Source organism: Halichoerus grypus, chromosome 4 (assembly GCF_964656455.1).
Source record: "Halichoerus grypus chromosome 4, mHalGry1.hap1.1, whole genome shotgun sequence".
In the NCBI taxonomy this organism is placed as follows: Eukaryota; Metazoa; Chordata; class Mammalia; order Carnivora; family Phocidae; genus Halichoerus; species Halichoerus grypus.
In genome coordinates, this window is record NC_135715.1 from 50,367,498 (window position 1) to 50,392,449 (window position 24,952).

At 40.0% G+C, this 24,952-nt stretch overlaps 1 long non-coding RNA gene across 1 annotated transcript in view; it reads right to left on the reverse strand.

Annotated features, from left to right (window-relative positions):
* Positions 1–6,840: 6,840 nt before the first annotated feature.
* LOC118521005 (uncharacterized) overlaps positions 6,841–24,952 on the reverse strand; it is a 53,437-nt gene continuing 35,325 nt past the window's right edge. Inside the window, exon 6 of the long non-coding RNA XR_013446725.1 lies at positions 6,841–6,930. This is a non-coding gene — a long non-coding RNA (uncharacterized LOC118521005). The remainder of the gene's footprint in view (positions 6,931–24,952) is intronic.

Sequence of the window (24,952 nt, forward strand, 5' to 3'; positions counted from 1 at the left end):
AAGCTGGCTGGACTACTTAAATCCCTCTGCCCAAAATACACACATACAACTTCCACTTGATCTTATGGCTTAAAATTTTAACTATCAGAGACTAATCTAAGTTAAGAATCTAAATGTGCAAACACATCTTGATTTATTCAGGGCTCTTCTAGCAATTCATGGATGGGAATGGGGTCAGAAGGGGGGAAAATTGGGGTTAATAATTTTGGAATACAAAAAGAGGGAAGTGAGTCTATAGAGAAATGAAAGAAATGGGAAGTCAAACTACATGCAATAAGCAAAGAAAAGAGAGCCAAAGACTTCATCTCCTCAAAAATCTTGCCTAGGGTCAGACCAGATGTTAAAAAGATGGAGCAAAAATAATCTGTCTTTCTCCTCCAGACTGCTGAACTCCATGGTTCTTGACCGCAGATAACAGAAGTTAGGTCTCTGCCCTCAGTCCTTGAGTTATGTGAGGGCTAGGGATGCATCAGGGGCCAACCACAGAACCAAACTACCTTAGAGCAATGTTGCTATGGGCCACTAGTCACAGGAGAAGACACACACTTGGAGAAGATATTCTCAACGCACACAAACTGACAAAGGATTAGTGTTCAGCATAGTGTGATTGCCACACCACTGATTTACAAACATAGATTTTGCACATGACTCCTTTGTTGGTTGAGCTTTTCCTCTTTAGGATTACTTTGATTTTTTTTCCTGATCTTTTCTTCCCCCCCCCCCCCCCGTGAGGGGCCAATAATTGGTGGGTGCCTTGGTGGGTGCTGTCTATCCATGGATAAATAAAACATGTTCTTGCCCTCAGAAAGCACCTCCCGGTGTAGCAGAGGAATGTATTGTTGAGGCAAAAATGGCCGGATGAAAGAGAAAGGAAAATGTAAAAGAGTTGGTAAAGAATGAAAATTCAATTGGATGGGTTTTCTTTCAAATAGTTCGAGTTTTTATTACCCTCTACCAAAATTCTGAGTGTTATGGACTGAATTTTTGTGTCCCTCTCCCCAGCTTCATATGTTGAAATCTTAACCCCCAATGTGATGATATTAGGAGGTGGAGCCTTTGGAAGATAATTAGGTCATGAGGGTAGAGTCCTCCCAAATGGGATTACTGCCCTAAGAAGAAAAGACATGAGCTGCTCCCCCGCTCAGCTCTTCCCCCATGTGAGGATACCACCAAAAGTCAGCAGGCTGCAGCCTGGGCAGAAGGAAGAGTGTTGTGACCAGTACCCGACCTCACTGGCACACTCATCTTGGATTTCCTGCCTCCAAAACTGTGAGAAATCAAATCCGTTGTTAATAAGCCACCCAGTCTGTGGTAAATAATTTGTGATAGAAGCCCAAACTAAGATACTAATTTCATTAAGAAAGTCATCAAGACATTTTTTTTAAGTCAACTAGATGCAAAAGTAATTTTTCAAAGAAGGCTACTTGATGTATCTGCCCCCACCCTTAACCCTCTCCCAGGACAAACCAGACGACCAGAGTGAGCTGACTTGCTCATATTTATGGATGTGCAGGGTTTAACCTCTTCGCTGCACTGACAAGCCAGGCAAGACCATTGTTCTGCCCACAGTCTACACTCTCCTCAGAGACCACACTGTTGGCAGTTATTTAAATGGCTGATGTTGAATAAACACTATGCAAAAATATCAGTCCCCAGCGCAGCCTGCTTGCCATACTCCAGAGGTTACACTTCGTGAAATTCGTGCCAGAACATTCTGCCTCCTCTGAGCGCTTAAATGCTCTTAGCGGGAAGAGCAGATAGGATCTGTTCCCCATCAAAAGTCTGGAAATAAGAAGGTTTGCAAAAAGTGAAACTTCTCCAGTTGGCAATTTGTGCTTAGAAATGAGCTCCTGACCCACGGGCATTTGTTAAATTTGCTTTTAAACTCTTTATTTTTTTTAAGTTTTTCTCTCATGCTTGTAGAGAGTTGTCTCATTTGATGCATCACTGGCCTTCTCCCCTGCTTTTTTTTATCAAGGGTTGTGTGTTTTAGTTTGTCTTCCAAATAAACACTGTCATGGCCACAGCCTTTGCTGAGAACCCACCCAGCCCAGCAGGAACCATCTGCTCTTTCTGGTGAACCTGATCAAGCCCATCTTCTGTCAGCTTCTCGGTTATGAGCTTGGCTCCTCAAAGGAAAAGCAAGTTTTTGCAGGTCTGGGCTTAAGCCAGCTTCCTCCCTTGAGTAGTTTCAGCCCGGATGTTGGAGAACATTTGCAAATGATGCTAGATCTATTTCTCTCTTTGGATTCATTTCCAGGCATCCCAAATCTGCTTCCCTTCCTGGCTGCTTCCTCCCTGGCCCCGTGGAACAACTGACATTTATACGACACCAGCATTTCCCCAGTGCTTGCACACACAATAGCAGGCAGAATAAACTGATGACTTGCAGCAAGCCAGGCACTGGACAAGACACTTAACAAGCATTACTCCATCTAATCCTCAAAATTCCCTGTTGGGTTTTTCTCTTCTCGTTTTACCCATCAAGAAAGTGAACTATGGGGACGCCTGGGTGGCTCAGTCGTTGAGCGTCTGCCTTCGGCTCAGGTCATGATCCCGGGGTCCTGGGATCGGGCCCCGCGTCGGGCTCCATGCTCTGCAGGGAGCCTGCTTCTCCCTCTCCCACTCCCCCTGCTTGTGTCCCCTCTCTCACTGTGTCTCTCTCTGTCAAATACATAAATAGAATATTAAAAGAAAAAGTGAACTATGCATCTCCTAAATGGAATTTTGCTGCATGATTTTTTTTGCTTAAGCTACACCAAAATGCATGATACCGTCATTCCAGTTTCTGTTTCTTAAAGAGACTTGTGATGGTCAGAAACCATCTCAATATTTATGATGGTATCTCCATCTTTTGCGATCGTCTCAACTAATTCAACATTTTTATAAAATTTAGCCACTTGGACTTCATTGAGTGTTTTCAGGGTACTCAGCTCAGTGTTGAAGGAAATAGCACTCTACTTTGTTGTCGCTGAGCTCCTATTTCAATGGTTTGCATAAAGATAAATTAAAATGTGCATTTGCAGCAGAAGCGCAAGTGACATAAATAGGCTCAGGAAGAGCCCGGCTGACTCCTGGTGAAAGAAAACTCCAAATGGCCAGCACAGGAGTGCGGCAACGTTCCAGAGGGGAGCTAGCTGTAGAGCTCGAAGCCTCAGTAGGAGCATTTCAGAAAAGAGGTTATCGCGTTTACTGCTAATTGATGGGACTTCAATTTAATGTAGTCAGGAAGGTCAAGGGAGGTTTTCTGGGAAATGACACTTGAGATCAGAAGGCAGAGGAATCGGCTAGGTGACAAGGAGGAAGAAGAGTAATTGAGAAGGAAGGGAACAACATGTAAAAAGAGCAAACAAAGCAATTTCAAGGGAATAAAATTATCAGTAAAGATAATGGAGTGTCATTAGTCAGAAGGGATATCCCCAAAATAAACACTGGAGCTGCAAACAGGTATTTGACAGGTAGAAAGGGGAACTTTCAGATTTCCCCTTGGTGATTTCCAGAATGTCTCAACAAAGCAGTAACATCAAATGCCTTAAAGAAGGACTTATGAGAAGAACCAACTCAGGGGACCAGACTCCCAGGACACAGAGTGAGTGGTGGGAGATGTATGAGGAATGAGAATGACTGGATATGTCTATGGACTAGTCATAGCCCTGGCTCTATTAAATAGCAGCCGTGTGACATTTGGGAAATCATCACTTTCTCAGTTGAATGTGATCCCCGTCCTGGGTCAAAATCCTGACTCCGTACCTTGTTAGTATATAACCTTGGGCAAATTACACAACTAATCTGAGCCTCAGTTTTTCTCTTTGAACAGAGATAACAATGGCTTCCTCGTAGAACCGTAAGGATCAAATGAGCTAATAAATGAACAGTGCTTGTTATCCACAGCAGATGCTGTTGGTGCTTCACCCATATCCCTCAGAGCTACCAGTGTTCCCTGAAGGATTTCCAATTTACAGTACCTGCATTTTATGCCTCAGGACTTTTTTCCAACATCTCAGAAAGTCACTTTGCCCCTGCAAAATTGACACTACCCTGCCTTGCACAGCAGCCCTTAGATAATGACTCTGGAGTTGAGAATAAGTGCTCTAGCTTCTTCACTCTTAAAGTAATTCTGAGGTCTGGGTTTTACTCTTTTCCCAGAAGATTCAGTTCCACCCCCTTGGTACTTCTAGAGGAAATGACTTGCAAACAAATCTTTATCTCAGGGTCTGCTTCTGGGAGAATCCAAACTAAGACCTTGTACATGTATCACGTAGTAAGCACTCAATAAATGTTCGACTAATTAGTGATTTATGATGAAAACAATTATACCTACCAAAGACAATAAGTTTTCCAGGGGAACTCTAATGCTTATTCCAGTTTCTAGGAAAACTCTAAGGATTGTTCCTGCATAAAACTTGGAATAGAAAGGATTCGTCATTTTTCGCTGATACAAAAAAATGGAGAGTACCTATATGGGCAAAGTGAAAGGTAGCTAGATTCAAAGAAAAAGTCATCTGGACTGTTCAGAAAGCCAAGCAAAGAATTGAAGATAGCAGCAGATTTTATATATAAATTATCTGAAGGAGCTTAAAGAAACTACAAAAAATCCAACGCTGGTGCTTCCCCTGGGACACAAGCCCAGCCTCCTGTTTGTACTCCACACTCAGGAGGAACAGGCCTCTCCTTCCATTCTCCAATACTTCAGGATAGTCAGCCATATAAAGATGTGATATATGAGGTAGGTTTACATAGAGAATTTAGGGCCACTCATCGAAGTGAGCAGGCCTATGCATGGCTTGGCTAATCAGTAAGGAGGCAGCCGTGGGGTTCTGAGGTTTTTTCAGACTTACTGGCAGTTTATCATTATGGTCACAATCAGCCTCCTTAGCAATGACAAGCCTACCTTTTGGGGATGGGCATGAATGTTGGTAATGGTAGCAAACTCCAGCCAATAAGGACATAACACAAAAGGGGAGTGACCCATGCCAGCCATGAGCCACGTGACTCCACTTCACTCCAGGGCCCTCATTGTGGACTTCAAGCTAAGGATCATAATTATACTATTTTCATTATTAACTAGTACTACCTTAATAATAAAAATCTCTTCAGAAAACTGTGGTCAGCAGTATTCAGATGGAGAACACCGAGCTATCCGGTAGAATATGTTTCCCAGGGTTTTTGTGCACATTTAAGCCAAGATAAGAAAATCAATGTTGACTTTGACTTGATCTTCAAAAATAATAATTTTATCATTTATTATGTGGCACTCACTGGGTGGACTATTATGTGTATTCGTTTATTTCTCCTCCTAACTATCCTCTGATGGTAGCTGTGGCTGTATAACCATTTTAAAATTTAGTGTCTTAACACAATAACCACTTATTATTTCCCGTGAGGCCAGGACCAAGCTGTTTGGGGCCTGCTGATCTCAGCTGGGCTCACTCACATGCCTGGGGCCTTGGCTGGGACAACTGGGCCAACCTGGCTCTGCTCCACATGGCCTCCCGCTCTCCAGGAGGCCAGCCCAGGCTTGATCTCAGGGTGCGGGCAGAGCTCCAGGAGAACAGAAACATGGGCTGGGAACTGGCCCATCTTCTCTCCCTCCACAAGATGTTGCCAAAGCAGGTTAGCCCCGATTCAGGAAGTGGAGGGAAATCTTCCACCTCTTGATGGGAAGAACAGCAAAGTCTCGTGACAAAGAGCATTCATAGCGAGAAGAGTGAAGAATGGTGACCATTTTTCAATCAATCCAGGACATCTGGCAATTGGTGTGATGGACTCACTGATACGGTGAGTGGAAATACAATACAGCAGATCCTTAAGCATCTCAAGGTCTGTAGGCCTTTGTGTGCAGTGAAGGCAGGGAGGGATAGTATTCAAATTCCTTAAATACTCTCTTCATCCAGTTCCTCATTTTACTGATTAGATTTCCCCTCTGTCCCTCTGGGAAGCCTCCACTTAACCCCAGAGGCCCTCATCTGTTCCTAGAGCACGCTTGAATTCTTCAGTCATACCTCTTATCATCTTGGATTGTATTTCTTTGTTTAACCCTCGAACTTCCTTTAGAAGGTAGCTTTCTGAGGTCAGGAACTGGCTTTCCTCTTCTTCATTATCCCACATGCACATCAACAGGCAGACAGCCTGGCAAAGAACCGCCACAGAATAGACACTGTACTGTGTGTCAAGTGAATGAAAATTCAGAAAAATGTGAATGAAAATAATCAGGAAAGTCACTGTGAGACTGACAGGGCACAGGCACGTGGTCACTATCATTATTATTCAAGTAAAGAGATAGGAATTCCCTGCGATGGAGAAATCCCAGCACTAAATGCCATCTCCCTTCTTGCTCTTTCCCACCCCCTGCCCCCATGACGCTCTACCTGCTAGAGGGCTACAGCATTTCAGCACCACAAGAAAAGAGTCCGTCATTTGTCTGCAGGCTTTTGTGCAATTCAAAGCTAAAAGTCTATCACAGGGTTCTAAACAAGGGTACATTTCTTGATTGGATTTCTGTCTACCACAGAGCTGGAAATAAATTATCCCCAATTTTTGGTGAGGTATACAGAATCTATGGGACCATATGGAACTTCCTCCAAGATATATTGTTAAGTATAAAAGAAAAGCAAGGTTGGGACACCTGGGTGGCTCAGTCAGTTAAGCGTCTGCCTTCAGCTCAGGTCATGATCCCGGAGTCCTGGGAGCCAGCCCCTCACTGGCCTCTCTGCTCCACGGGGAGCCTGCTTCTCCCTCTCCCTCTGCTGCTCCCCACCTTGCTTGTGTGCTTGCTCTCTCCCTCTCTGTCAGATAAATAAAATCTTTAAAAAAAATAAAAGCAAGGAAATGAACAATGTGTAAAATTTGTATTTATTATTATTTTTTAAATGGTACGAATGTTGTATTCTTTGGAAGGATACGTTAAATACAAGCAAGAGTGATTCTCTCCTGGATGAGAAACAGAGATGGTAGAACAATAGTGAAAGAGTTACCCTTCACTTTATTTGTTTTAAATCTTTAAATTTTTTACCTTATACCTACATTATCTAATCAAGAGCATAATAATAATCCTGAAAACAAATAAAGCAAAACCTATGTCTGTAGAGTAGAATTTTAATGTAAAGTCTGAATTACAAGTAATATTTCAAATAGAGATAAACCAGAAGTTGAAAAGAATAAACACTGGTTCAACATGTATATATAAGTTACAAGGACAAATACAAGTACATTTAAGGTATCTGGTTAGGACTCAAGAGAAGTTTCAGCAAAAAATAATACTTGCTCTTAGGTCAATTATATAGTTTACACCTTACCCTAAAAAAAACTTCCATCCTAACCAAAAACATAAAAAAGGACACATAATACGTACACACACACACACACACACACACACACACACACACACACCCCAGTGGGCCATTAAAGCAGAAAAACGTCACCATGTTCAATAAAATGGAGGTCTTTCTCATCTATTTTGGAGAACTGAGATACCCAAGATTCTCAAATGAAGATAGTGTGGTTTGAAGAACAGAGACCAAAAAAGCTAAGCACTGTGTTAAAGAGAGTAACTTACTTTTGAAATGGAAATACCAGTTTGCATTTCAAAATAGATGAAATAGTTAAACAGGAAAACCTAAAAGGACAGGACTACCACTCCTAACAATGACAGAGTAGATTGTATCCAATTAATTCTTCTGCTGAGAACAACTATGAGAGCTCAATAAATATGAAACAAATACGAAACAGCTCTTTGAGGGCATCAGTGAGCAGAGAGGCAGACAAGACAAAATATGCTGAGATCCCAAGAGGAAGGAAACTGCATTGAGGCAAACCCAAGTTCTCAGCCCCTTTTCCTCCTCCATGCTGATTCCTCAGTAGCAAACAGAGGGCTTCTAAGCAAAAGGCAGTGACTCAGAATTTCAGCCTTTCTGTGGAGCTGGGGAGACAAATAACTGAAGTTCAGCATTCCTGAAACAACCAAGGAATGGAAAAGCTAAGACCTGAGAGAAAAGATTACCTCAGGGAAGACAAGACATCATTCTCATTCCCTCAAGCCATTTGCAAATTCCCAATCTGCCATGGCGATGGGCCAATAAACCAAGCCGCTAGATCAGCTAGCAGGCTAAAAAGCTAACTTAGAGCCTTTTCAGTACTCTCATGATGGTAGGGAGATGGAAATTGGAGATCAGAACCACCATTAATAATTAAACTACCCCAGGTTTTCAGTTAGAAGCAGTGCAATCTAGTCCCAGGAAAAAAGGTAAATCGGAAACAGACAAGTAAGTGGTCACAAAGGCTGAAACCCTGCCTCAAGTTATTGTGATCCCTGATTAGAACAAGGTGACCTGTCCCTATTCTAATAGTCATTTAATTTTAATGGAAATTAAATACTCTGTGGAGAAAAATAGCATCTAGACCTTATAAAAATTTGTTCACTAGTTCCAACAATTAATAATTAAAAAAAGGAATGTCAAAAGACAAGTCTGAGTGGCTAAACATTTTTAAATGCAGACAAGAGAATATAGAAAAAATACATAATCCTATATCTGTTAAGGAATTTGAGGGGTGCCTGGGCAGCTCAGTCAGTTAAGCACCTGACTCTTGACTTTGCTCATGATCTTAGGGTCATGAGATTGAGTCCCGCATCAGGCTCTGTGCTGGGCATGAAGCCTGCTTAAGATTCTCTCTCTTCCTCTCTCTCTCTCTCCCTCTGCCCCTCCCAACACTCGTGCTCTCTCTCTCTCTCTCAAAAAAAAAAAAAAAAATTTGAATGTGCAGTATTAATTTTTCTTACCCCCCCCCAAAAAAAATCAGTACCAGATGGCTTCACTGTCAATTTCTTATGAGCTTTAATATCTCTAAGTAGCATCCTTGCATTTCATCAGTTACAGAACACAGATGAGATTGTACTTGCCAGCCATTCAATTCTCCATGGAAAATTTCCAAGGAAATGTCCACTTTTTGGAGTTATATGTGTTGCCGCACCACCTTTCCCAGGCAACAGACCATTTCATTGTCTTCCCTGTGCAAATTTTCTTTGAATTGCTACACTTGGACAAATGGCAGTGTTCCTATGTCTTTCATGCACTTTTAAGTTGAGTGAAACTGATGGTTGCCAGAGGGGAGGGGCATAGAGGAACTGGTGAAATGGGTGAAGAGCAGTGGAAGATACAGACTTCCAGTTATGGAATGAATAAGTCATGGGAATAAAAGGCACAGCACAAGGAATGTAGTCATTGATGTTGTAATAGGGCTGTATGGCGACAGGTGGCAGCTACACTTGTGGTGAGCACAGCATAACATACAGAGAAGTTGAATCACTATGTTGTACACCTGAAGCTAATGTAACACTGTGTGTCAATTATACTCAAATTTAAAAAAATTTAAATAAAGTACATTTAAATAAAGTGAAAGGATAGAAATTAGAACCAGCATAGGAAGAGAAACAGAGAGAGGAATATGGGAGGGTTCCAAATGTGAAGCTTTCTTATCCACAGGGACTCTCTCCTCTTCTGGAATAAATGCGTTGCCAAATAAGGAAGCTACCTGGAGACTTTGGTGTCCAAAGTTACTAAAGGTCTGTGACTGCCTACTGCCTATATGGTTGACCTTTAGTCTCAGCCGCTGCAGTAGGTTTGGGCTAATACCTTTAGTCCCCAGTTCCTCCAGTGTTCAGATATGATATGGCACGTCTCAAAGCCTCCATCATGAGTCACATGATTGGACATTCTGGTGGCCAAACCTACCAGGCAAACAAAGACATTGCTTTCAGGCCAGACATTCAGGGCCCGGAGATCACCTCCCAGCAGCTGAGGACAAAGTCCAGATCTCTCTGTGGGTAAGATTCATTCCTTACTACCCACAGTAGATGTCAGTGAGAAGAGTGATTACATTTAGGGGCATGCAAGAGCCAGGGAGGGTGGGATGCGGACTTCTAGATTGGGTGTCATGTTCTGTTCCTTGATCTGGTGATAGTTCCACAGGTCTGTTTACTTCATAACATTCACCAAGCCGCATTTGTTATGATTTGTGTACTTTTCTACATGTGTGTTATACTTTAGCAGAATGTATACTTAGAGAAAAAAAAAATTTAAAAACCAGAGATGCTGCTGATCTGTGAAACAGGGAGCATTATACAATCTACGGCTTCAACCCAGTAGGGAAGCACTTTTCAGGTTGAACTCCACACAGAAGCTACACTCTTCCTGCCAAAGAAACAGCTGCAGTGAAACCCTTCCCGCTGCTAAGGTGCTGAAAGATCCTTTCAACCCGAAATGGCCTCGCTCATGAATGGTGTGTGGCCCCGAAAATGTCAGAGAAGGATGCAGAGTCACTGTGAGCAGACGGAAAGAGGGAAGAGAAAGGAAGGGAGGGAGAGAAGGAAAAGAAAGAAAGAAGACCACGTAGCAATATCTCTTTAGCTGAACAGTCACTCGTGCCTTAGAGTTTCCCAGAACAGTCTCTGAGAGGAGGGTTTGTATGCAAGTGATTTATGAGGACAAGGTGTCTTGGAGAAACTGTAAAGGAGCAGGGGAGAGTGAAGGGCAGCAAGCCAAGCAAGGCTGTGATTTTAGGCAAAGTCCCAGCCTCAGCCTGATGATCCCTTAAGGGAGCTCTGGGGGTATAAATTATGCCTTAAGTCTGTCTCATCTTAGGGCAAGACAGCAGCGTTTCATGTTCCAGTAACAGTTAGTCATTTTCCAGGGGCCACATCAAGGGGATGTTCCCAGGCATTTCCAACTCTCTGCAAGTGACAGTGCCTACCCGTATGGCCTATTAGAAGGTGAAGTATACAGCAGTTTAGGAAAGGGCCTCATATAATAGAAGAAATCCAAAGGGATCACAGCAAGGCCATAACTGTGTTCACGACACCTGGTGAAGGTTTAGTAATTAATATAAAAATATGCTATATGTTTGTTGCACTTTGCTGTATACATTCTTGCTTGAGTTCAACATTTAATGTGCCACATCCATTTGTGATTTCCTGTATGGGAAGAGTCATTGTCAGTCAACCTTTCATGATGTCCCAAGTTAGATCATCTTTTCCATTCTTGTTAAAGACATTTACTCATACTGGGTGAATTCCAGCCAATAATTGCAGTCACTATTTTAGAACTCAGAGAAGGAAGACAGAGAGACAAAATGCCCCTTTTCTTCTAGAGCTTGGAAAAAATCATAGGCCTGTCAGGGTCGGCTATAAGTTATGCGATCATTCATTTAAAAGGTGGTGAGTGAGAAAAACATTGTGCAAGATTCTAGCAATACGAAGATAAGCATATGTAGAACTTGCCCTTCAGGAGCCCATATTCTAAAGAAGATAGACAAATTAGAACTTATTAGATATTATGGTAAATGCTATAATAAAAATATGAAAAACAAATTTGCAGAGAAATAACACATTTGAGCAAAACTTTGTACAGCAACTTAAGCATTTTCTTCCTTTGACACGCTTCTAGGTCCATATATTGTTCCGTGTCTGGCAGACTTATCACCACATTTTAGATGGGTAAGAAGTAATACTATTTACAAGTAAACTTGAAGTTGTGGCACAAGCAATACTCTAGCCATTTCCTAATGGTTAGTCTGTATGTTTGGTAAACCCGATCCAGCAGAAAATATTCAAAAGCAAAGTCTCATTTTTTTTCAGTTCTAAGTAGAACATATTATATCAAAGGGGTCAGCACACTACTGCCCACGGGCCACATCCACCCCAATGCCTGTTTTTGTAAATAGTTCTACTGGAACACAGCCAAGCTCATTCATTCTATGGCTGCTTTTCTGCTACTGGGCAGACATGAGATGTGCCAGACACCATATGACCTGCAAAGCCTAAAATATTTATTACCTAGACCTTTGAAGAAAATGTTGGCTGACCATTGTTATACCACATTAACCATAAATTATGAAAATTGAGAGTATCTGCTCATAATTTACCTATAACTATAGAAGAATTCTACCATGCCTCTACCTTCTCAGGAGCTGGGTATTTGTGTCACTTCCTATCAATCCGGTAAAATCCCAAGGCAAGAGAAAACGCCCATTTGCATTCTTTCCACTCACTACTTTTAACATAGAAATTCAAAATCAAGTACTTAAAAATAAATGTTTGTGATGACTCTTTCCCCAGCCTTTCTGTGAGCAGTAAATGCAGCAGACACTCAATAATGGCCTATTGGGTAAACTGCCACTATGGTTTTCTGTGGAGCTGCTAGCTTTTAAAAAGTTTTTAAATAAATCTTTAGGCAAACATATAAGACTCTGAGTTCAACTTTCAGATAGACAAGGGCTTCTGTTGTCTTCAACAGATTGTCGAAGCTTACTGGTCAACCCAAAGTCAGTGAGAAAATTAAATAACCTACCAGCCCATAATATGGATGAGATAGTTCATTTAATATTCAAGAATGATATATAGAGTTACAAAAAAGAATAAGATAGTTTTGGCGTGGCCCTTTTGTGAACTGAGTGTAAATTTATAAAGGACAGAGCTAGAAGAAAACATGATATATCAGCTTTCTTCATAAGAATCCGTGAGAAAAATGAAAATTAGTTAAATGTATTAATAGCCAACCTAATTTTCGAGGTTGTAAAATGCATATAGATTGTATTTTTAAATGTGCAAATAAATTTAAAGTATAGATTATGGTTATATAACTCCTAGGGAAGGGATTTTAAAATTAAGGTGAAGAAGGTTATCTAAGCAGGAAAAAATAATAGTGTTTAGTAGCAACTGATGACCACACTGATAAAGTTTTGCCCTTGTTTATATAATTCCAAACTCATTCAAAAAATTCCAGAATCATGGGGCGCCTGGGTGGCTCAGTCATTAAGCGTCTGCCTTCGGCTCAGGTCATGATCCCAGTGTCCTGGGATCGAGCCCCGCATTGGGCTCCCTGCTCCGCGGGAAGCCTGCTTCTCCCTCTCCCACTCCCCCTGCTTGTGTTCCTTCTCTCGCTGTGTCTCTCTCTGTCAAATAAATAAATAAAATCTTTAAAAAAAAAAAAAAAATTCCAGAATCAGCTTTATGTCTTAAAAAAGAAATACTTGTTTTTTGCCACAATGATACTAATATTTACATTTCTGAAGGACTTTATGTTTCATGTGACATGCCAATCATATCTGGTTCTGTAGTTTCTCTCGAATTCTTCTATGATTTATTTCCAAGTGGATTTGTCCATAACCTTATTGTAGTTCAGCAGTGTGCCTGTCCCCATTGAGAATTGATTTGTATAAAGGTCTTCGGCTTCCCAGTGTCAGTAAAGAGAACACGTAATCTCCGAGAATGATTAAGGTGAAGGCTCAAGTAAGTTTCTTACTTTAGAAAAACATCAAAGCTCCTTGAGATTGTACTTCCCGAAACCCAGCTCCTTGGACTATATAATTCAACTGCTAATCAGTAGAACATTTACAAAGTTTCCAATTTAGTTGAGGTGAGGTTGGAACTTCTGACTCCCAAGATAAGATCATGGTCTCACCTTTCCATGAAAATGCTTCCTGAATTTCCTGAACATTCCTTCTTTACTTTCTGTTTACTCAGATACAGAATTTTATATTAAGAAACCAAACTTTTCCATTAGATTTTTTAAAATTTAGTTTTGTTTTGATCCTCATCAAACGCCTTCAGCATGGAGATACAGCCTTCCACTCTTATTACGAAGCCCAACCAAGAATCTTGGAGAGTACTGTCCAGAGCATTTAGTCATGAAAGCAAATCCTTGAAAGCCTTAGCCCCATTCATTAGCATAAATCCAAACCTCCTGCCAGTAGCTGCAGGGCCAACTCTAAGCTGGCTCCCTTTCCAGTCAATATCCAAATAAGAAGGAGGTCTGTACTTACAGAATTTGAATTATTACAGCAGGGAGCGGAGTTCAAGCCATAAATAAAACAAATAGCTTGCTCCCCATAAAGCTGATCCTAGGTAGGAAATCAATTTCTCTCTCGGCAGAAAACGACCAGTCTTGCACCACCCAGAAGGTTTGTTTGGAAGAGTGCCAGTCGCCTAATGGGTGCTCCATAAATACATCTCGGATTATTCCAATCAAATCCATTACAGTCTTTTTAGGACAAGTCAACGTGTCAGCATGACCTTTGACGTTGTCCTCTTGGGGTCTTTCTTGCTTCTGCATAGCAGGGATTGTATCCTTAATGACTCTAAACTTTGGTTTAGTTCTTTCTTCTGACTTGTTAGTTCATCTTGAAAGTTCTTTCAATAAAACAGGTCTTGCTCAGGAGATCTTTTATAACTGGACAAGGGAGAGCCATCTGACCAAACAATTAGGTAATGTCTTTCCCGCAGGTCAGAGACTCAGAGTAAATATATTTTTATTGCCCTTCCTTATAGTCCCGTGAGTTTCTGACTTAAAATCTAGACTCGAAATTAATGTTCTACAAAGAACTTTTTCTGAATGGGCCCTTCAGCAGACCAGTCATAGTCACTCTGTGTGGACATTCTGGTTTGTGCATCTAAAGGTGTTCCACAAAAAAAGACAAATACATCATGAAATAATCTCTCCTTTTCACATCATATTTTGTTCTCTCTTTGTAGCAAAAATTGCCTAATTCAGAAATCTAAAATCTTCTGAAGCAGTAACACAAAGATTTTCCCCTTTTCAATTTCCATGAATGGAATAATTTAAGTGCTGTATTCTTACCCATGATTCACAACTTTTTATATTCCTTTCCCACCCCTGACCTCACCAGTCCTGCAGTAGGGTGTTCATGGCATATGTAAGGGTTTGAAATCCTGAGGCCATGGGCCAGGTTTTGTGAACAGTGCTTTATACATTCTCATTTGCTCCCTCCCTCCCTCTGTGTCTTACTCTTGCTCTTTCTTTCAACTTTTGCTTACAAATGTTCCCATTAATTTTCCCATTTTCTCCCTGCAAGAACTCCATGATTCGCTCTACTTGCCTCCATTTTAAACACGAGTAAAATGAGATTTGTGGGTTTATCTAAGGTAATGCAGCAATCCATTCATTCGCTAAATTCTGAACTGAGATGAAAGTCCAGTCTTCTTCTAAAAATCCTTCGGTGTCTTCTAGGTGCTCTTTGAACAAAGTCCGAAGTCTTGAGTTTGGATGACAAGACCTTGATAGAGCTCAATGTTCGATTAATATTTATCTACTCTCTAAATAGAAACAATGGGCCACATTATGAAGGCTTTTGAAGATCTTAACAAAGCAACTAAATGGCAAGGTAAAATCTCTGAATACTTTTGAACAGTGGGGACTTTTCATGTGTTTTAGTAAGATTTAATTGAGAGCAGTGGGAGAGAAGACAAGAGTAAGAAAGAGTTGGATCCACGAAAATCAGTTTGGAAGCTTCAGTAATAACTCAAAAGAGGGAACTAGTAGGAGCAGAGAGAGAAAGAGAGGGAAGAAACATTTTCACGTAGAACTAAAAGGACTTAGTGACTGATTCCTGAGACAGAGCTGAAGACAAGCCATCAGTCAAAGACAAGTTCAAGGTTCCATTCCTGGAGAACACAGACAACAGCTTGGTCATTTCCAGGAATAGGAAACTAGGAAAGGATGTCGACTGGGGATGTCAAAAAGGTAATGAGCTGTGCTTGAAGATGAGAGAAATAGTCATGAAACTATGTAGCAGTAATAGTTGGAACATGAACCTGAATCTTGGGGAAAAAACATATTAGAGATCTAGATTTGGTATTAAGCCACATAAAGCTGATAACCAAGTCCATGAGTCAGACTAATAGATTATTACACTCTGCATAAAGGCAATATGCATTTTTTCTTTCAGGTTGCGATCTCTAATTTCTTAACACTTTGCTAAGATTCTGTTACATACATAATATACTTATAAAATTTTCCAATCTTATTGTACTTCCCTATGTTTTTCCAAGTTTCTGTTCTTTAAAACGAACTCAGAACCTTAAGACACTGAATATTGTAGAATTTCAAAGGTTTCTTCTATTTACAGCGTATTTTTTGTCTCATGTTGTATTCCAGAAACCCTAAGTGCTGCACTGTGCCACTCGGAACCGTGTTTTGTTTCTGTTTTGTATTTTCCCTAAACATTGCTAATATGATTAATGAACCAGACAAAAAATTAGAGTGCTGGTTTGTTCGTTTGTTTTCTTCTCTCCCACCTCCTATGGAGGTGAATGCGAAAGGCACTTTGAAAACCATTCTCTATATCCCTCCTTCCACCCTAGGGAGGAAATGTACATTTTCTGTTTCTAAGTTACATGTCCTTCCTGGCATCAGGCTTATTCCCAAAAGGTTTTCAACTCAAAAAACAATATGCTTTCAGTGCAAATCACATAACCAATCTAAATTTTAATAGCGTCAATATTGTGCCTTTTATCATGTCTACTGCAATATAGAAATGCAAGGGTGACCTTTAGAGGTTCCCACTGCTTCTGGAACTCACTTCTCATTCATTGAGAAAACTGCCACCCTTGTGGGGCATAACCAAATGATTCTTCATGACTCCCGCTACCTTTCCTGATAGCTTCAGGGGTTGTTCACATTGGTTCTATCTTTGCAAAAGTCATTTATCAAGCCCTGGCTACTTGGCTGTTACCAACTAAAGTCTATTTTAATGGGATACTCTTTTAATATTAAAATCAAGAAATACGGTTAATAACAGTAATTAAAAGGGATCAAAAAGAAGGGCAAATATATGAGCTCAGGTTACACACATATTCCATGCTTTTTTTTAAGAGAGAAACTTTGGCTAAGATACATAATTGTTCATTGAATATGTGCTCTACCCTTTGAAGAAAAGTTCTGTTTTCTCGTGGTGAGAGAAACACATCTTTCTCTCTGATGAGATTTTTGGACAGGCAGAAAGGAAGGGTGTGGCAAATTAGCTGTAGCTGAGTAAAAGCCAAATGATACTGAGAAAGTGTCTTCAGAGGACCCAAACAATCTAGCCAGATGTAATGATGGTATCTGGCAAGCACCCCGCCCAAAGGACAGTAACTATTATGGTCTGACTGAATATGCATAAAAGCACAGAAGAAACCCAGGAGGGTACTTGTGCATATGTTTTGTTTCCTCAATTATACCCAAGAAAATGGTGCACTGTGAAAATATTGTGACAAGAGGTTGACCTAGGAAGGGATTATTTGCAGGCACGAAAACAGCATTAAATGCACAGAAGCGCACGCGCGCACACACACACACGCACATGCACAAGTGCACCCATACACATGCATGCACACACAGTAGCTTTGACTTTGGGTCCACATAGGAGGAGTGCTTTGATTGAAGATGAAAGAAAACTTCCACTATCATAGCCAAGATCAATGGTCAGGTATTAATTTTGGCAATACAAGATGTCCGAGTAAACTTACTCACATGACCTAAAGTCTGGGTCTTCTGTTAAATCTGTGTGATTCCCAGAGACACTAGCTTCTCATTGTGTGGGGTCTCAATAATATGTTATCTCATCAAAGAATTCTAGAAATTAAGTGCAACCCTTCAGTGAGAGATACCTTTGACTAAAAAGATCAAAGATGGGTTTGCATGTGTACGGTGTGTGGAAAGGGGGCATGTTCCCTTAGCCACAATCCCTGAGAAAAAACTGTGGCATTATGTCTCCATTAACAAGTCTCTTAATTTGGAATGTATTTTCTAACTTGGATCTATCTTTGCTAAATGCAACAAAAACAAAAGGTATTAAACACAAGATAATTTAGTGATCATTGTTCCATTACAGATAAAATATAGGATCCTAAAACCCAAAAGTTCCATGAAGAGTCAAAGTGCCTGGATCAGGAATGCTTCTACACGTGGAGACCATTCTGTGAGAGTCTCCTAGGATAGGTTCCAATACAGCCTGCTGCTTTTGTGTCAGCATCCTGGAAGCACCCATGCATGCCATGTCTAACCTCAGCCTTCCTCACTAGCGTGGAGGAGGGCTGTCCCCATCTTCTGCCTGTGTGGTCCACTGTGTTCTGGCATGTGTCTTTTCCTGGACATTCGACTCCCAGCCCTCCCCGCATGTACTGGTTAGGAAGAAAAGAATTCTAAAATGTTCTGCCTCAGTCAGTCAGAGCTTACTGCTCCTCTAAGCAGTGCTCACAGTTCTAGCAATAAAGGTGCCAGGTCAGGGATTCATTCACTCTTCCTGAAACGCATGTCCTCAATTTTCTGCGTAATTTAATGTAGTACGCAGAGTTCCTCCAGGAGGGAGGGCTATCATTATGGCTATTCACAGAGCTGACCCATCTCGGCTTCAGTACTTCACCTCTCCTGTCAGCCATAGCAAAGCATTCATTCTTCTCAGGTAAGATTGGTGGGCTCACCCTAGTCATCGTGCCTTCCTGCCTTTCTACCAAAGGAGATACCACTTTCTATGTCTTTTCTCTCTAGAGATCTAGGAACCAGTAAGGCTGTAATTTCCAAATTATCCAGATCTCAATTCAAATAAAGCTGTTGTCCTACATAAAATCTAAGAATGAATGGCCTAAAGACCTCCCTCTTGCCTCTCCATGAACTATTTCTTAAAGGTGATAACAATTTGAAAATTAAGAGCAGACCCTAAAGATATAAAGAATTTTCAAAATTTGCAAGACATGAGAGTAAATGTCAAATTAACTTTATAGGAGGAGTGCTAATATCAGTCAGCTTGCATTACTTTAAGTTTCAGGAACAAACAACTCCCAAATTTTAGGGTTTCACAAAATCACTAAGATGACAGCAGCAAGTACACTGTGGCTGTTCTGGGATCCAGGGTGAAGGAGTGGCAAGCATCTCACCCAGGCTGTTCTATTGCACTGGGAGAAGAACTATAGCAGAACCAAGCAATGGCTATTAGAGCTTTCACTGATCAAAAAAATTAATGCGGCCAAGATTGATGTCAACAGAGTGGAGAGGTATAATGCTCTTCCAGAAGTGGTGAGGAAATAATTAGGAACAATAACACAATCTACCCCAGTTCTACACGGTGAGAAGCAGTCCTCCGTGACTATACACCCATGTTAACATACAGGTCACAGACTCGCATACCCCCATGAGCCTAATAAGCAACATCAGCGAGTTAAGAGAATGAGATGTAAGGAAATGAGATAGATCAGCCTGGCCTACTATTTCATTCCAGGCCCCAAGCATTACTTATGGGTCAGTGAAAACCTTTCTGGCACAACTCCAGTGAATTCTTGACTTTGCAAGTTCACAAAACCCAACACTTAACTGTTCACTTAAGAATGAACAGATTTTAGGGGTGCCTGGGTGGCTCAGTAGGTTGGGCGTCCAGCTCTTGGTTTCGGCGAGGGTCATGATCTTGGGGTTGTGGGACTGAGCCCTGCAGCAGGCTCCATGCTCAGTGGGGATTCTCTCTCTCTCCCTCTCCCTATGTGTGTGTGTGTGTGTGTGTGTGTGTGTGTGCGCGCACAGCGTGCGCACGTTCTCTTCCTCTCTAAAATAATAAATCAATCTTTGAGAATGAACAGATTTTGTAAACTGACCCACATTATCCATTCCTACAGGAGAATTATTGATAAATCAGGATATTAATCTAAAGGGTATTGATCAATAGGATATAAATTAAAGGGAAACTGAAGCAATTGAGCCTTAACTCCAGACATCCACTACAGGATCAAAGATTGGGGAAAGCCAAATTGGTAATTTGAAGGTTTCTGTCAATCCAAGAATCAAAACAAAAGGAGTTAGATAGTAAAACCAGATATATAATTTTTATTATTTTTGAACTTTCAAACAGAACTTGCCCTTCTAGTTATTTCTACTACATAATCTCTCCCTCACTTTTGAATTAACTGAAGAGTCATTTCTGATACGAGCTCAGCCTCCAGTTTTCATTATAGTGTACATCATTAAGAGATGAGACTTTGTTTGCATTTGTCATTAAGCCACTTTCCTTCATTTCTCATAATATAATTCCAAGTTTGTAGATGCAGTGCAACTAATTCTATTTTAAGCAAGTTGCTTTCTGGTTTCAAGGATAAAAGAATCTCTAATTCATCACAAAAATATTCCCATTCTACATTTTCAATGGATGCTTTCTGATAATTTGCTGAGAACTTGCTCATTCCACTTGCCTTGTAAGGTGAAGCGACTCCAATTAGGCTGTCTATGTGACGGCTGTTTCATTTTTGTTTCCTCTAATAATTTTAAGATCTATCCACTCATTATAACTCATGGATTGCATCTGATTTACAGATTGGTTCCCCAGAGTGCTAATGACCCGATTCAAAGGTAGAAAACCATTGGGACCACCTTAGGCTGCCTGTCAATCAATCGATGTATATTTGTTGACTTCCTATAAACACGAACATGGAGAAGATATAGTCCGCACCTTCAGAGAATTTACCAAAGAGTATGTGAGAGGAATACAGAGAAAGCTAATGTACAAGGCACTGTTTTGGAAGAAATGTCAAAGAAGCACATAATACTGTAGAGGACTAGAGGAGTCAGGAAAGATCCTCTGAAGACTTAGACTTTGAAGAACTTTATGATTCTGATGGGCAGAATTGAGTAAAAGCACATTCCACATAAAATTACTTTTTCTTCTAGCTTCGGGCAGGAAACCATTCTTTTCCTCTTATCAAAGTCAAGTTCTCAAACATCTTACCAATATTTTTATATGTTTTTATTCATTCTATTTACTTGATTGATCACAACCGCTAATGACATTTGCATATTCATCACCTACTAATTCCTCCTGAAGTGTAGTGACCCAAATGACACTATTATCACTTTTGGTGATAAAAATCGCAATTGCTTTATTGTCAATTTGGTCAGTGCTTCTCTGCAAACTGTGGTTGATTCTATAAGTTTTCTGAATATACGACATAGCACACAGAATGTTGCCTTAGAGCTAACAGAATAATTGTGAGTATGGTTGCTCAGGGTTCTATCAAGAAAGCAAAAAGCAAAACTTTTATGCAAAGGCTGATTATTGGGCAAATGTTTTGGATACTGTAGGCGAAGCCATCAGTTCCTTTGTAAAGCCCTTACCACTTCTTGAGGATGAATATATACCCAGTCCATAAGATGGAGCCTTAGAAGTCAAACGCTAAAGCTAGACCACCCCTGTTTAAATTCCAGCTCCTCTACTTACCAGATCTGTAGCCCTGGGCAAGACCCTTCACCTTTCTTAGTTACTCTCTCAGTAAAATGGGGATAGTAAGAAGAGCTACGTCACAGCGTTCAGTGGACTAAATGAGTTAATGCCTCTAGAATGCTTGCAACGGTATTGAAACATCATAAGCCATCAAGAAGTGATTCTAAGATCTAAGCTTAGTGCAGAATAAATGCCATAAAAATGTTTGCTCTTACAATTATTATTGCTATAAATGTTACATATGTTTAAGAAACAGGAATGCGACTGACAATAGCCCAAATTGACATGACAGAAGGGTTAAGTGGGTGGAAGAATGCAAAGTATTTATTATCAGCTTGACAGGTGGAGACATTTTCAGGAGAATAAAACTTTAAATGTGGTTGATTCTATAAGTCGGAAATTTACAAGTGGTCTATGGCTCATTAATGAAGCCCTAAATTGGACAATCAGCGTTAATGGGAAGTGCGCAGTAAAAGCGCCGCACATCAAGCTGAGACGCTGGACTAAATGTGTAATCATACACTTCAGCGATTCACTTCCCAGCCCTCTTTGTGTCATCCTCCAGACCAGAGAGATGGATAGGTTATTTTTATTCGTAGAGGACATTTTATCTTTTGTTTATTAATTGTGTTGTACCTCCTTTAAAGAAAGAATTACAGTAAAAAAAAAAAAAATAGGACAGTTCAATTGGTTGGAAAAATATTAAGTTACAGCACAGAGAAGAATAAAATTTATCAAAGAATTGATGGATATAATTATTTTGACTAAATATAAAATTGAGTTCAAAACTGGTTGGTCGTCAAGAGTAAGAACAAGTATTTAATGCTATTGATAACGATCTTAGCAAGAAATATTTCAAAATCTATTTCTCTTCTATATATATGCCATGCTTTTTCTACTAAACAGGTAGGAAGCTCTCCAAACACCCTACATCCATTCCCCCACTGCTTTAAAGTTTTGTTTCCCCTTTATTTAATATGAGAAACTGGCCATTTGTCGCAGACATTTCTTTATCATGTCTCCTAGGAAACCTATCTAATCCTCAGGCAAATACAAATAAGCCTATTTGTATGATGGCCTTAGCTCCCAGAGTCCCCTCCAGAGATGAAGGTAGCAGTCTGCAAACTCCCATCCTTGAGGAGCTAACCTTTTGCTTGTGTGATTAGGCATCTGAAATACATCTCACTTTCCTTTTATAGCTTATATTTCCTGGACAGATGATTGACACGACACCTCACAGTTTAGTATCACGGAGCAGTTAAATCCTACTCCATTACCTGTCGAATTTAGTTTCTTAATCCCAAACACAATATGCACACAACTTAGCCCTATCCAGCTTTTATTTAAAGCTCATGTCATGGTGTTTTATGCGGAGTCAAACGGTATTAAATGGTGTGGAGTGAAGCAAATGGAAAGATTAATTTTGTAATGTGACACTAAAGGAAAGACTTTAAACAGGGATTAGAGACTGGTCTGCTCAGGGAAAATACTGAAACATATCCATTATAAGCACCAATACTTCTATCTACCAGCATGAGAAAACCCAGCTTATAAGCACAGACTCTATATTCTTAGGGGAAAACACAACTAAAATGGAATAAAAAGATTAACGTTTCTGGCTAGAAGTAGTCTGGCACCTTTCCGATTTATCAATCTCTTTGCCTTTAATCAAAAATCTGTTAAGGAAAACTAAAACCTAAATTTCTACAGAAAAAAAAAGAAACATCTATGAATGTAACTTAAAAAAAACCCAAGCTCACAAAGTCTTGCAATCAAGTCACTACTCTCAAAAGTAATCATTACAACCATTTTGAAGAAGTTATGTCATGACTTTTCTACAAGCAAAATTACAAGAGAATTAGAAAAATAACTTAGTTTTTATTTTCTTTAGTTTCTTATGTTTTATCTGATGTAAATTCTTTTGAACATAATTAAAGGGAAAACATACATATTAAAAAAAAACCCATAATGATCATTTGAAGGCTCATTATTTTGTCTTGAGGAGCAGCTCAAGGAAGACATGAAACAAACTTTCCAGTGTATGAAGGGCCATCACACAAAGAATGTTTTGAAAGATTCCGTGAAGAAGAGAAATGGCATGAGGTATACAGATAAGAATGAAGGACAAATTTCCTGACAGCTAAGGCTGATAGACCCTGGGATGTGTTACCAAGGCAGAGAGAGGAATCTCATTTTTCAGAAGTATTTAAAAACACGATAGATTCTCATCTCACTGAACAACAACATTTATTGGATTTCTATTCTAAGTAGAGCACTATACTGGAGAGTCTTGGGAGTATTCAGAAGCAATAGAAACCTATCTCTAACTCTGAAGAACTTCGAGTGGGAGAAGGGAAAACATAACTATAAAATTATCAAAAAATACTGAAACAAAGTAACATTGGCAAACTATTAAAGTTGGAGAGTAGACATTCATGGAGGTGAACACTTCTTGAATAGCAATATAAAAAGACATACAGATTGATGGAGAGAAAACAGAGCCTCTCAGGCAGAGGGGATCTTTTTTGGGGGGGGGGTATAGAGAGAGTCTAAATTATCATGAAAATACTGAATTCAAAAAAAAATCCAATATTGATGTATTCTGTTTCCTCCTCCGAAGAAAGAGAATAGTAATAATTTCTTCACATAAAGATACATCAAGTAATATATATAATCCATTGTCTGATGGAGAAGAACTCAACAAATGCAAACAATTGTTAATAGTGATCATCATCATCACATCATCACCCACTTCGATGGCCACTATCCCCACCACCAATAACAGAGTTGAATTTAATACTTAAGCATTTCTGGTGTTCCATTCCTACCGTGATCGGTACTGAAATTGTTTCCTCTAGCCAGCTCACACTCATGCTGGTTAACATGCCTCAAGCTTAGTGATTCCTGTGGTGTTAGCAGTACCTGATAAGCTTGAAATAAGAGGGCGCCTGGGTGGCTCAGTCGTTAAGCGTCTGCCTTCGGCTCAGATCATGGTCCCAGAGTCCTGGCATCAAGTCCCACATCAAGCTCCCTGTTCAGCGGGAAGCCTGCTTCTCCCTCTCCCACTCCCTCTACTTGTGTTCCCTCTCTCGCTGTGTCTCTGTCTGTCAAATAAATAAATAAAATCTTTAAAAAAAAAAAACAACTTGAAATAAGAGATTCTCTCATTTCACTCTATGTTTAATAGGAGTCACCCTTGTCTGCACACAGGAAAAGCTAATGCCTCAAACTTAAACCCTTGGACAGACAAATCAACCAGATGAAGCCACATTAGTGTTCAAGATTAATTTTTACCTGGTATTTTCTCAAAGAAAGATATGCATTCTTGTGAAGGATATTTTTCAGGTTTTTTGGATTCATATTTATCATTTTCATGTGGGTGGTGAGTGATTTTATTAGTAGTATTCATTCAGCCCTATAATTTGGCAACTTTCAGCAGATATACTCGCTAATTTATCATTGTGAATTCTATCTTCAATCAGAAGCGAAAAGTTCATTACTGCGTTCAACATAGCCCTTAATGAATGTGCTAATTGGGAGCACATTAGCACATTTCATTTGCTTCTGTGTTTATTTCCAAAGAAAAGTAGAAAGTTTGGTTTCTTGTGTATGTTTAACATTAAGTAAATTTTCACCATAAGAAAACCATTTCCAAGTTCCTCACCTCAGCACTAAAAAGCTTGAAAGATAAGAAAAGTTCACCATCAAGATATTTTCATAAGTGATATTATTCAAAGGGACATTGTTATAACTTTTAATAGAAATGGCTGAGGACATTACAGGTGCTGCCATCTTGTTACAAAGAGGAGTCATTCATGATAATGACCAACATGAGCTGCTGAACCCTCAACACTCAGCAAAATCCCATTCTATTTCAAAATGCCTAATGGAAATTCAAAGGTTCAGTGCATGGATATTTACT